Here is a 12,619-nt window from a genome sequence, read left to right on the forward strand (position 1 = left end):
GGTATAATGGGATCCTCGATAATGGGTTCCACCGGTGCAGTAGTTTCTACTACAAAATCGGCTAATGCCTGAGCCTTGATTGCAATTCTGGGCTTAAAGCTCACTTGGAACTCGCTGAGTTCAACCGACCAGGACACCATCCTTCCAGACAAATCAGGTTTATCAAGAACTTTACTAAGAGGAAAAGTTGTAAATACCTCAATTGGATGAGCTTGAAATATGGCCTTAGCTTCCTGGCGGCCATCATGAGAGCCAGAGCCTGCTTCTCAATCTGTGAATATCTTGTCTCCGCATCTAGCAACACGTGGCTTACATAGTAAATCGGCCGCTGTTTTTTATCTTTTTCACGAACAAGTACTGCACTGACCGCTGAAAGGGACGTCTCTAGATATAGCTGTAATATTTCCCCTTTCTCTGATCTGGACAGGATCGGTGGTTGTCCAAGTGCTTCTTTTAATTCCTCGAAAGCTTTCTGGCACTCTTCAGTCCATTTTGCTTCCTTACTGCCCTTCAGGTCTTTAAGTGCCTTGAAGAAAGGCAAACATTTTTCTCCAGACTTGGAGATGAATCGATTTAAAGCAGCAACTCTCCCTGTTAAACACTGCACATCACGAACAGTTTTGGGAGCCTCCATATCAATCAGAGCTTGTATTTTGGCAGGATTAGCCTTGATTCCCCTCTGTGATACCATGAAGCCCAAAAATTTGCCCGAGGAGACTCCAAAGGCACACTTTTCTGGGTTTAGCTTCATTTGATATTTCCGTAGTACTGAGAATACCTTAGTCAAATCTGCAATATGATTTGCTTTTGTAAAGCTTTTCACTAGCATGTCGTCAACATAAGCTTCAACATTCTTTCCTATCAGCTCTTTGAAAATCTTGTTGACGGCCCTCTGATATGTTGCTCCTGCATTCTTTAGGCCAAAAGGCATGACCTTGTAATAATAGCTTTCACGATCAGTCATGAAAGCCGTATACTTCTCATCCTCCTTATTCATAAGGATCTGATTATACCCTGAGTAGGCATCCATGAAACTTAAAGTTTCATATCCTGCAATCGCATCTATCAAGAGGTCAATCCGAGGCAACGGGTAGCAATCTTTTGGGCAAGCCTTGTTAAGATCTGTGTAGTCTGTACACATCCTCCACTTCCCATTCGCCTTTTTTACCATTACCACGTTGGCCAACCAAGTTGGGCATTCAATTGGTTCTATGAAACCAGAATTCTTGAGTTTTTCAACTTCGCTTCGAACGGCTTCATATTTTTCAATGGAGAAATTTCTTCTTTTCTGTATCATTGGTTTTGCCTTAGGATCTATCCAGAGTTTGTGCTCTGCAATGGCCCGATCGATTCCTGGCATGTCCTCAGCAGACCATGCAAATACATCTTTATTCTGTTGAAGAAAAAACTTCAACTCATCTTTAAATTCTTCCAGCTGTTCAGACTCGATATAAGTAATCTTTTTCTCATCCTCGGTACACAGCTGGATTTGTTCCAGCTTCTCCACTGGTTCGGGTCTTTGCATCTCTGTCTCTTCCCGATTGTCTCGAACTTCTATAGGCAGGGCAGTTACCTTCCTCGGGCCCTCCTTGTCTTTTAAATAGGCAACGTAACACTGCCGAGAGATCTTCTGGTCAGAGGAGACTTGACCAATTCCCATATCAGTCGGGAATTTTATCTTCAGGTGCTTTGTCGAAACAATAGCACCTATCTTGGATAAAGATGATCGCCCGAGGATCATATTATAAACTGGCAGTTCCCGAACCACCAAAAAATTGATTCGGACGGTTGTTTCCTTAGGAAAACTTCCAATAGATAAATCCAACTGGACCGATCCTTCCGCCACTGCAGATGACCCTGCAAAACCATATAGATGTGTGGATGAAGGTTTCATCAAGTCCTGATCCACCTTCAATTTTTGATACACTTCGTAAGAAATTAGGTCAGCTGCAGACCCTGTATCAATCAAAACTCTGTGCACTTCCCGACGTGTAATCTCTACCTTGATGACTATAGCATCATCATGAGGTAAACAAACATCTCTTTCGTTCTCCTCGCTAAAGGTGATAGAATCTTCACCATTTAGCTTCTTCCGCTTCTACGTCTCTCCGGTTCCAACAAATTTAGATTTTGTTTTCAGACTCCGGAGTGATTCGGGCTCTGGTCCCCCGAAGATGGTAAGGATTGGTGACCGAGTAGCTTCAATCACTTCCTTGCCCTTCTTAGACTTCGGGGCCTCCCTTGATCGTTCTGAACTAACCGAACGATCCCTTTTAGGAGCAACCGTACGTGGCTCACGTGGCTCACGTGGCTCCTCCCTTCTTCTGCTAACAAACTGGACAGATGTCCCTGAGATATTAATCTCTCAATATCTGCTTTCAGATGACGACAGTCATTAGTATAATGACTATAGTCCTTGTGGAATCGGCAATACTTTTCTCGATCCTGCTGCTCTCCGGGTTTCAAAAGAATTTTAGGCGGCCACTTTAAAATATTTTTTCTTTTGAGGATATTTAAAATATCAGCCCGAGGAGCATTCAATGGAGTGTACTCACTTTTACCGGGGGACCTTTGGCGCCAAGCCTGAGATTTTCCAACCCGATCACGGACATTTTTCTTTGGCTCTGCTTCTGCTCAGGAGCCTTCTGTTCCTTATTGGAGACTTTATTATCTCCCTAGCGCGCATCTAGAATCTCCATGACTTCAGCCTGGTTCTGGCATCTCTGTACCAACTCAGCATAAGTCGCAGGCATATCCTGTAGTAATAACTCCAGGAGTTTCCGATTAGTGAGTCCCTTAAATAGAGCAGTTTTGGCTACTTGCTCATCCAAATTTTCTATCTCCATCGTCACTTTGTTGAATCTTTTCAGGAACTCTCCGATTGATTCGTTCTTTCCTTGTTTAACAGTAAACAAGGTTTCTTCTGTTTTCTTGACCTGTATTCCACTCTGGAATCGCCCTATGAATTGGCGCGCCAATTCGTCAAAGTTTACGATCCTTCCAGAGGGGAGGTTAGAAAACCACTTTTGTGCTGCTCCAGTGAGAGATGAACCAAAAACCCTGCATAAAATTTCATCAGAATTACCTGAAACTGCCATGGTCTGTTGGTAATAGCCGATGTGAGCTGTTGGATCTCCGGAGCCATCGAATGTTGAAAAGGTAAGCAAACGGAAGTTACGGGGAAATTGATATCCCGCAATTGGCTCGGCAAAGGGAGTCTTCCGAATGACTGAGTAAATATCCTCAGTTATTCTTCCCTTAGCCAACTGCCCTAATTTCTCATTGATGTTGGCCAATTCCTGACCAATCTGGGTCGGGTGATCTTCAGCAATATGATCACGACCTCGATTAACACGATCATCCCGTGCTACTCGATCATCACGAACAGCCCGTCCTTCCCGAGCATTCCGCTCATCGCGAACTGCTCGATCATCACGAACGGTTCTTCTGACAGTGGGTGAGTGAGTTCTTACCCCTGTATCCAACCTTGTATTTGAATCAGTTGTACTCTCTTGAGGTCTGTCGAACCGATCGTCTCGCCTAGGTTGATCATCAATCCTCCTAAGTCCTCGGTCTCCTTCACGAAAATTCTAACCGATATTCCGGTCTTCAGCCAATCTCTGGTCACGTGGCAATGCACGTCTCCCTGAATCGCGCTGATCAGGTTCTTGTGGTAAAACCACTCGTCTGGTGAGCATGCGGAGTGCTTGGCTCACCTCCAAGAGTTGAATCTTTACCTGATCCAATTGATCTTGGAGTGTATCAGGAGGAGGATTACGTCCTCCCTGGCCACCATCTACCTCGATAGGATTTTGGCTTTCCTGGGGAATATCTGGATTATTCGCTCCAGGGATCTGAACACCGGAATTGCCTTGTGCAGCGGCTGCTGATCTAGTCACCATGGCTTTTCAAGTTGTTTCCCACAGACGGCGCCAATTGATGCGTCCAAAATCTGCTCAGCCCTTAGATTTTCTCGTGATGACCTGCAAAACAAAAGCGTCAGATGTGGCCCAACCGCTGGGGTCGGGAGTCCACCTCCGAAGGCTAAGTCAGTTGATGAACTTAATCACAAACGGCTCTCGCTAGAAGCACGAGCTAAGGAATGAAGAACCGGGAAAGGTGATCTAGATAGCAGATCGCCGATAGTTTAGGTCTATCGCATGTATCCGAACCTGAGTCTCAGATAGTATTCTTTTTTATCCCCTCACCTTGTATGGTAGTGAGGTTTATATAGAGTGTACCTTCGAATCTCCTTCGTTGGATGCACTTGAGCCTTCTTCGGGTAGTCGTTGGATCTTAACAGTTAGATCCGTTGAGCAATAGACTTCTACTAGTTTGGACTAGTAGAGGACTCCTGAGATAACCTTTAGGTTATGTGATGATTATCCCTTCGATAATGATTATCCGCAGCCGTCAATTCGAGTCTGCCATCATTAGGGTAATTACCCTAATCCATAAGTAGGATTAGGGCACGCTTGCAGCCGAATAAGCTTTCTTCTTCAGCAAGCCATCTTCTGGATCCGGTTCGCTCGGGAGCGAGTCGGTTCTCTCCGTCTCGACCGGGGTCGAGGGTCGGACCAGGTATGAACCCGGTCTGCTCATAATCTCTCCGTATCAAGAATAGACTTGGGAGGAGAGGACCATCTTTAGGCCATGGATCAAACCATAGAGATAATTTCTCACCATTTGCAATATGGTAACGGATGTATCTACTTGCCTTGCTTCTCGTTTTAAGAATTGCAGTGAAAGATGGAGAGCAATTTGAAGGTAATAGGAGTGATCAGATAGTGTGCTTTTGAAGCCATCTCTGATGAACAAATCGTTTCCAACAAGATTCTTTATTGGTACAAAGAATCCATAACTGTTTGGTGAGAGCAACTTGATTCCATTCACGAATGCTTCAAATGCCCAACCCTCCTTCCTCAACTAGACAACAGACCTTTTTCCAAGAAACCTTGTAGGATCCATGGTCATTCACACCCCACCACAAAAATTTTACCATCGATCTTTCCAAGGATTGAATAACTGTGATAGGGAGATTAAAGCATTGCATCCAATAACCTATCAAACCAAAGAGGATTGATTTGATTAGGGTTACCCTACCAGCATAAGAGAGCAATTTAGCCTTCCATGAGCTAAGCTTGATTTCAACTTTAGAAAGAAGTGAGGCAAAGTCAGAGGGAGATGGTTGCTTCGTAGTTAAAGGTACACCAAGATACCTAATTGGGATGGAGAAACCCAAAGTATTGCAGAACAAATGCCGGATAGTCTCTGTAGTGTTGCAAAACATCAAAGCAATTTTTTTTGGATTCACGTAGGGGCTAGATTGCTTAGAAAAACTTTTCAGAAGAAAATGCAAAGAAGAGGCGCTATCAAGGGTAGCCTTCCCAAATATAAAAAGGTCATCAGCAAAACATATAGAAGAAATCTTAGGTTTTGCACACAGTTGATGATACTGAAATGCTCCAAATGAAGCTGCTTCTGCAATTGTGTTAGTAAAGACTTGTAATACAAGATTGAAAAGCATGGGCAAAAGAGGGCAGCCTTGACGGAAACCTTTGTTTACTGAGAAACGTCGAGATTGTGTTCCATTTAAAAATATCACGTATTGGGGCCTACCACCAATTGCTCAATCCATTTTCGAGAAAATTGCAGGGAAATTCATCTTGTCAAGAAGCATGAAGAGAAAACTCCATTGGATAGTATCATAAGCTTTACGTAAATCCACTTTCGCTGCAATCCTAGGCATTCTATGATTGAGATGGTAACCATGAAGAAGCTCTTGGCAGAGGAGAATATTATCAAGAATCAGACGACCTTCAGTGAAAGCGGTCTGGTTATCCCCAATCAATCTGCTAGCAACAACATTCAGCCTATTAGTAATTAATTTCGCAATGAAGCGATAAATAAAAGGGCTAACTGCTATTGGCCTGTAATCATGAAATGAATTTTGCATGTCTCCTTTCAGTATCAATGTGATCCTGGATAATTTGATCTGATTTGGGAGGGAGGGTTTTTTTGAAGAAATCAAGAAGAGCACTGCAAAGGTCATCTCCCACAATGGGCCATGCCTTTTTGAAAAAATATGACCAAAACCATTCATCCCAGGGGAGCTTTGGTCATCTACAGAAAATACCTCACTTTTAATTTCATCCTTTGTGAAGGGATGGATGAGGGATTCTCCTTCTTCTTGAGTTAAGATTCGGTTTGGAGAGATGGGAATGTGATCACATATAATTTGTGGGGAACTCATGCCTTGATTTTCAAAGAAGGCAGTGGCCTCTTCCCTACTAGCATCTTCATCGTTGAGCCAAACATCAGTACTGCTAAGGATAGAATTGATTCGGTTTTGAGCACGGTGGTCGTTGATACATTTATGAAAGAAATTAGTGTTGTTGTCTCCATCTTGAAGCCACCTCACTTTAGCCATTTGTTTAATTTTAGAATCACAAACCTGGATCAAATGATGTTCACATTCACCAATGGTTTAGGGTGTTTAGGGCAATGCTTCTGTAAAGTGACAAAAAACATGACAGTGATTGCAAAGGGGAGGAGCCCAATCATATACTACTCGTAGTTTTATTACACCTCCATCTTTCTCACGGACGTCAATAAATTCTCGTAGGCCATCCTGTGCATCAACTAGTACACAGAAATGGGCGTAAGAAATACTATCTCTCCTAGCAGTGCATCAATCCAAACAAATGGTTTCTCCAAGAACACTGGCAATGGAGCATATCAGTTTATGATTCCACAGATCCATAGGAAGGCCAGGTAATCAAACCCATACTGGGAGTCGTTGTTCATCGATTTTGTCCATAGGTGCATAATGTGACCATGGTCAAAGGATGAGAGGCCTAGATCCAAAACACCATGGACCTTCATCCAATACCTCCTTGCTAAGTTCAACTGATTGAAATAAAAAGAGGAAAATACCTTCATCGGTACCGTGAACTTCAACATGGTCTTTGGCAGACCAATTCTCCTAAACAAATCTCTTCATGCTAGTAAGGGTTGGCTTAGGGCCAAATACATAGCCGATAAGAGCAGTCTCCCATTGTTGCCTCTCATCAATAACACCTGCCAAATCATATTCCATGTACTTTACTCCATTATCAGATTTTGGTGGTGTTGTGGGGAACCAAGGTCCCGAGTCCCCCCCCTCGGGCTGGTGCATCTCTTCCCTCATAAAGGGTCCCGAGTGCCTCACTCGGGACAGATGCACCCCCTTGGGTTGGCTGATCTCTTCCTTGAAGAAGGTCCCGAGTGCATCACTCGGGACAGATATACCCCCTTAGGCAGGCTCATCTCTTATTTGGAGAAGGGTCCCGAGTGCCTCACTCGGGAAGGATATATATCCAACTCTAGCATTTCTCAGAAGACTCTCTTGACCAAGTCAAAAAGAGTTAGTTACACATAAACACTCAGTATATCTATTCCGAGAATTGGGGAGGTGAGTCAGCATAACGGCACTATCAGGTGCGACAAAGAAGGAGCCGTTATTCCACTACTCCACTCACTCCTCAACTATCGATCCGAAACTTAAGGAATCGCCGCCTCCAAGTAATCTCTATATAAACCCACCTCCTACATGGAGAAAGGTACGAGAACTTTCATCTGAATAATTACTCATTACGTTCTTGAGAACTCTCTCAAGAACTCCTATTGTTGCCTAGGCTGACTTGGGCGTCAGAGGCGGTTCCCCGGCCAAAACTTGGCCGGACCGTTCTTGCTTTCTTTGTGTGTGCAGGCATCTCAGTTATTCCAACTTGGATGGAGAGCTCATAAGGCGGTCATCTCAATATCCGGCCCTCGAAGAAGTTCTAGACGCAACATGTGGGATGAAGTACATGGCTGTATTCTCATCCTGAGAACCTTGTTTGTGAAAAAGGCTCGCCCAATTGGTGGCTTTAGGAACAGTATTGCTCTGAAGTGCAAGTTGCCCAGAATTTACGTTTTCCGGCGGAAGTCTGCCAAAATTGGGGAGCACGGTTCTGTCTTTACACATAAAGAAATGTTACTGTGAAAAAAAATGAATGATTAAAAGCAAATATTACTCGTTACCTACTATTACTTATTCTGTTAATTTGAAATTAAAATGACCATTTTGCCCATAAGGTGTGTTATGATTAAATTATTCTCTCATAACCAAACCTTAGGTGAGTGGACGGAGCACCTTTTACCTAAACCTTGCCGGCCGGAAATACCTACCACCACTGACCCCTGTTAGAAATCATTCACGGTGGAATTGTCATTCATTACACCTCATTGACAGAATCATAGTTAAAAACTAAGTAACGAGTAATACTTATTTTTGATGAAATTGGGTTGTCATAATATTTCTCACTTAAGGGGGGAGAATAGAGTTTCACCCACCCCCCAAGTGAGTACGAGTAAAAAAAACTCAATTATTGTACAATATTAATACATTTTATTTTGGTGTAACCATGATACTGATACTTAATCAAGGTAAGATATAAGGGTTTAAAAATTATTACATTTACATAGTCTAAAACAGATAGTAAAGATTAGAAAAAGATAATATAAAAATTTTGAAAATCCAGTAAATGTTGAATTATTACTAAACCCTTTATTCTAATAATAAAAATAAAAATAATATATAATTTGAAAATGTACATGGAATAACAAAACCTCAAAAGGTATATAAATAATTGTTACAAGTCAGGGGTGTATACATAATTTGCTCTAGTTTGAAACTAATGGTGTTAAGATTTTAAATAAAATAAAAAAAAAGTGAGAGGATGTAAATTTAGTATGTTTCTTTTTTTGGGTCATAGATGTAAATTTAGCATTTTACAAGCACAAGTTCACGGGAATCACGATTTATACGGTGGGAGAAGAGGATAAGAAAATAATAAAGTGGGCCCTCAACCCTAAACCCTCAACCTCCCCAGAAGCCAGAAGGACGTTCCACCAGACAGCGTTGTGTTTAGTGTTTAGTGTTTACTGAAAACTGTACCCTCTGCGCCTGCTGCCCTGCCTGTTGTGTGAAAAAGCGTTTTTTGCCCTCAAAATTTTCAAAAGGGTAAACTGGACTTGACTTGACTTGACTTGCGGTTTTTGAGAAGGATCCGAGGAAATAGGATCCGAGGTGGTGGTGTCGTTCTGACTGACTGACCCGTCACATGGGCGGTGGGCCCCGGGGGTTTATGGACCACAAACGACAATCTCGAACCGCCTGCGAGTTTGGATTGGACCGGAGTGGAGTTCGATCAGACCACTAATTTTGACTGACCGAGGTAGAAAAGAAAAGGAACATCATATGGGCATTCCCAGAGGCCAGAACTGAACACGGGACCATTCGCACGGTCGCACCTCATCCATCCTCAAGGATAGATAGGCTCAAGCGAGAATCATACCAGGAATGAATTTGGAGGAAGAGCAAGAGCAAGGTAAAAAAACAGTACAAAAAACTTGAAGGGGCATTCCGAGAATTGAACTCGGGACCTCTCGCACCCTAAGCGAGAATCATACCACTAGACCAAATGCCCTTGTGTGAGTCATGTGTAATAACACAATTTTAACAAATTACGCTTGTAACTTATACGGCACTTGGAGATCTCTCACCAACTGCTAGAGCAGTGCTACATATATATAACACTCTCATTCAAAACTTTAAAGTGCAAAATCCCCCAATCTTATGGTGACTCCATCAAAAAACATAGTGGACATATTGATAGAGTTTTAATTGGATTAACAGGTCTATCCGTTAGGTCGTCCATCAAAATCTATCAGTGTAGATCAATTTTCAATATCATGTAGAGGGAAGATAAAAATGAAGACAAGGAAAGCCTCCTCTTGTGGAGCTAAAATCTGTGAATTAGATTATGGAACCAGACTCACTCAAACCCTTGGTGATTTGTATGTTTTAGTTTCTTCCTCACCAAAGCCCACCTCCACTAAACCAAACCCACCACACCACTTGCCTAGCCCATTCAAAATCCATTTCCACCTAAACCCATCAAAAGCCCTCCATCATTCTGACCCATTAAGCTTTCTTTCTATTTCTTATTCCCTTCTGTAATCTCTCTCTCTCTCTCTCTCTCATCAACTCAATCATTTCCATATCAGCTAAGAAATGTCTCTTCACCTGAACTCATCATCGCTTGCTCTCTCAGCCCACCCAATCAATCAAGCCCTGCCCATTCTACTTCAGATCATCATGCTGTGGCCCTCTGTTTCATAATTTCTAATTTTAATTATCATATACTCTCTCCTCTCTTGGTCGTGTAAGTCTCCCCTATCTGGGTGTGGGGCTCATGTTCTAACATGGACAGCTGGCTAAAATTTGGCTCCCTCCGATGGAAAAGCCTATTTGTTTCATGAGGGGAACGGGAAATTAGTCATCTTTGTTTGCATCTAACACTTTTGTGGGTTGTTTTTGTTTCTTTTCCCCCCCTTTCCCTATTAGGTTCACTGAATCCACTTTTGTTTTGAATGAAAAGGACTGAATAATTCTTCCAACCAAGAACAAGTCACAAGTCACCTGCAAGTGTGGTTCTCTATCCTCACCTTGATCTTTTGCTGTCATGCATCCATGGAGGGTCTAAGAAAAGGGGTTGGGTCACCAGAGACGACGGGGATAAGATTTGTTAGTTAGGAGTACTTGGGTCTCATTGTGAATTTGGTTGTCATTGGGGGCAGATTTTCGTAAATTCAAGAAGTGTAATTACTTTTTTGCCATTATTCTTACTCATTGGATTATTAAAAAACACTTGTCAATTTGCTATGCACTACGCTGACGCTACCCGCGCAGGCACTAACAAAAATCCAGGTGGAAGGAGTTAACAAATATGGATGGGAACAAGGATGGTCTCGAGCGACCTTCACCATCAAGACCATCTTATCAAGTTTCTCTTCCCATGATAAAACATGTTAAACTGGTCTTTAAACCACTTTTCTCAATGGTTTGTTGTTAAAGAACAAAAGGACAAACCTTTAAGTAAACGCATAACACTCGTTTAGGGGTGTAAACAGATCGAATTCGGATCGGATAGTAGTAATACCATATCCGCATCCTATTATATTCGGACGGATTCGGATAATATCCTATCGGATTTCGGACGGATTCAGCCGGATTCGGATGATAATCGGATAGTTATTTTCTTGAATAAATTATTCTAAATGACAATGAATATAGATTGAATACAAGTTTTCGTCTACTTAGTAACATCTTTACCACTTTTTTTGGGGGGGGGGGGTTTTTAAAATAAAAAAATAAAAATATTAAAAATTTATATAAAAAAAAAAAAAAAAAAAACTCATTTATTAAAAAAAAAAAATAAAAAAAAAAAAAAAAAATAAAAAAAAATAAATAGACCCGCCCCCCCATCTCGCCCCCCCCCGTGGGGTCTCGGTGGGGGCCGGAAAAAAAAAGGGGCGCGGGGGGGGGCGGGGCGGGGGGGGGGGGGGCCCCCCCGGGGGCTAAGTCGGTTGATGAACTTAATCACAAACGGCTCGCTAGAAGCACAGAGCTAATGAATGAAGAAATGGGAAAGGTGATCTAGATAGCAGGACGCTGATAGTTGAGGTCTATCAGTATGTATCTGAACCTGAGTCTCAGATAGTATTCTCCTTGATCGATTGATCCGTCCCTCACCTTGTATGGTAGTGAGGTTTATATAGAGTGTACCTTCGAATCTCCTTCGTTGGATGCACTCGAGCCTTCTTCGGGTAGTCGTTGGATGTTATCAATAAGATCCGTTGAGCGATAGACTTCTACTAGTTTGGGCTAGTAGAGGACTCCGAGATAACCGTTAGGTTATGCGATAGTTATCCCTTTGATGATGATTATCCGCAGCCGTCAGTTTGAGTCTGTTGTCATCAGGGTGATTACCTTAATCCATAAGTAAGATTAGGGCACGCTTGCAGCAGAATAATCTTTCTTCTTTAGCAAGCCATCTTCTGGATCCGGTTCGCTCGGGAGCGATTCGGTTTTCTCCGTCTCGACCGGGGTCGGGGGTCGGACCAGGTATGAACCCGGTCTGATCATAAACTCTCCATATCACGAGCCCCCCAGACCAAGCGTTCGGTCGATCCCGAGGGCTTGGTTTTTAACTGGGTTCGTCGTCAAGTGATGATCTCTGCGTGCTTCATTAAATGTCATATCACATTTAATGCGGTGGTCACTTTTCCTCGAGCGTTGTGAGTGTAAGGCCACATGTCTCCGTTGCAGTTGATCTGTCGTGGCTCACGTCATCCAAGCAACGATTTCCGAACGCCTATTTCGGATTCGTGAGTTCAAACTTTCAAAACGTCTTTCAATCTCGATCGTCGATTTTGAATTAATCTCGATCGTTCAGATTCCCGAACACTCGTGCGGGAGTTTTAAAAGCGGTTCGTTGTCTTCGTAGGTTTCATTCTTCCCGTCCGGAATTTGAACCTTTGTCGTCGCCTTCGCGCCTTTCCGCTCTCAAGCTTTCGTCTCACTCGAATCGGTAAGTTTCTTGGTCTTTTCTTTTTGTAGTTTATCGAAACGAGTAATGGCGGACGATAGGGCTTCTTTAGTACCCCATGTTGGTGATAGCAAGTGATGCTTTTGCTTCTCCGCCCCCGAACAGTCGGATAGTGATAACAAAACCCTAACCGTCGTCCTCCG

At 42.8% G+C, this 12,619-nt stretch overlaps 1 non-coding gene across 1 annotated transcript; it reads right to left on the bottom strand.

Moving 5' to 3' along the window:
• Nucleotides 1-9,440: 9,440 nt before the first annotated feature.
• On the bottom strand, nt 9,441-9,512 carry TRNAP-AGG (transfer RNA proline (anticodon AGG)). Its single transcript has one exon. It is a non-coding gene; the product is annotated as a tRNA-Pro (tRNA).
• Nucleotides 9,513-12,619: the final 3,107 nt, after the last annotated feature.

The sequence above is a fragment of the Hakea prostrata genome, chromosome 2, assembly GCF_041222555.1.
Source record: "Hakea prostrata isolate BN-2017 chromosome 2, UWA_Hpros_2, whole genome shotgun sequence".
Taxonomy (NCBI): domain Eukaryota; kingdom Viridiplantae; phylum Streptophyta; class Magnoliopsida; order Proteales; family Proteaceae; genus Hakea; species Hakea prostrata.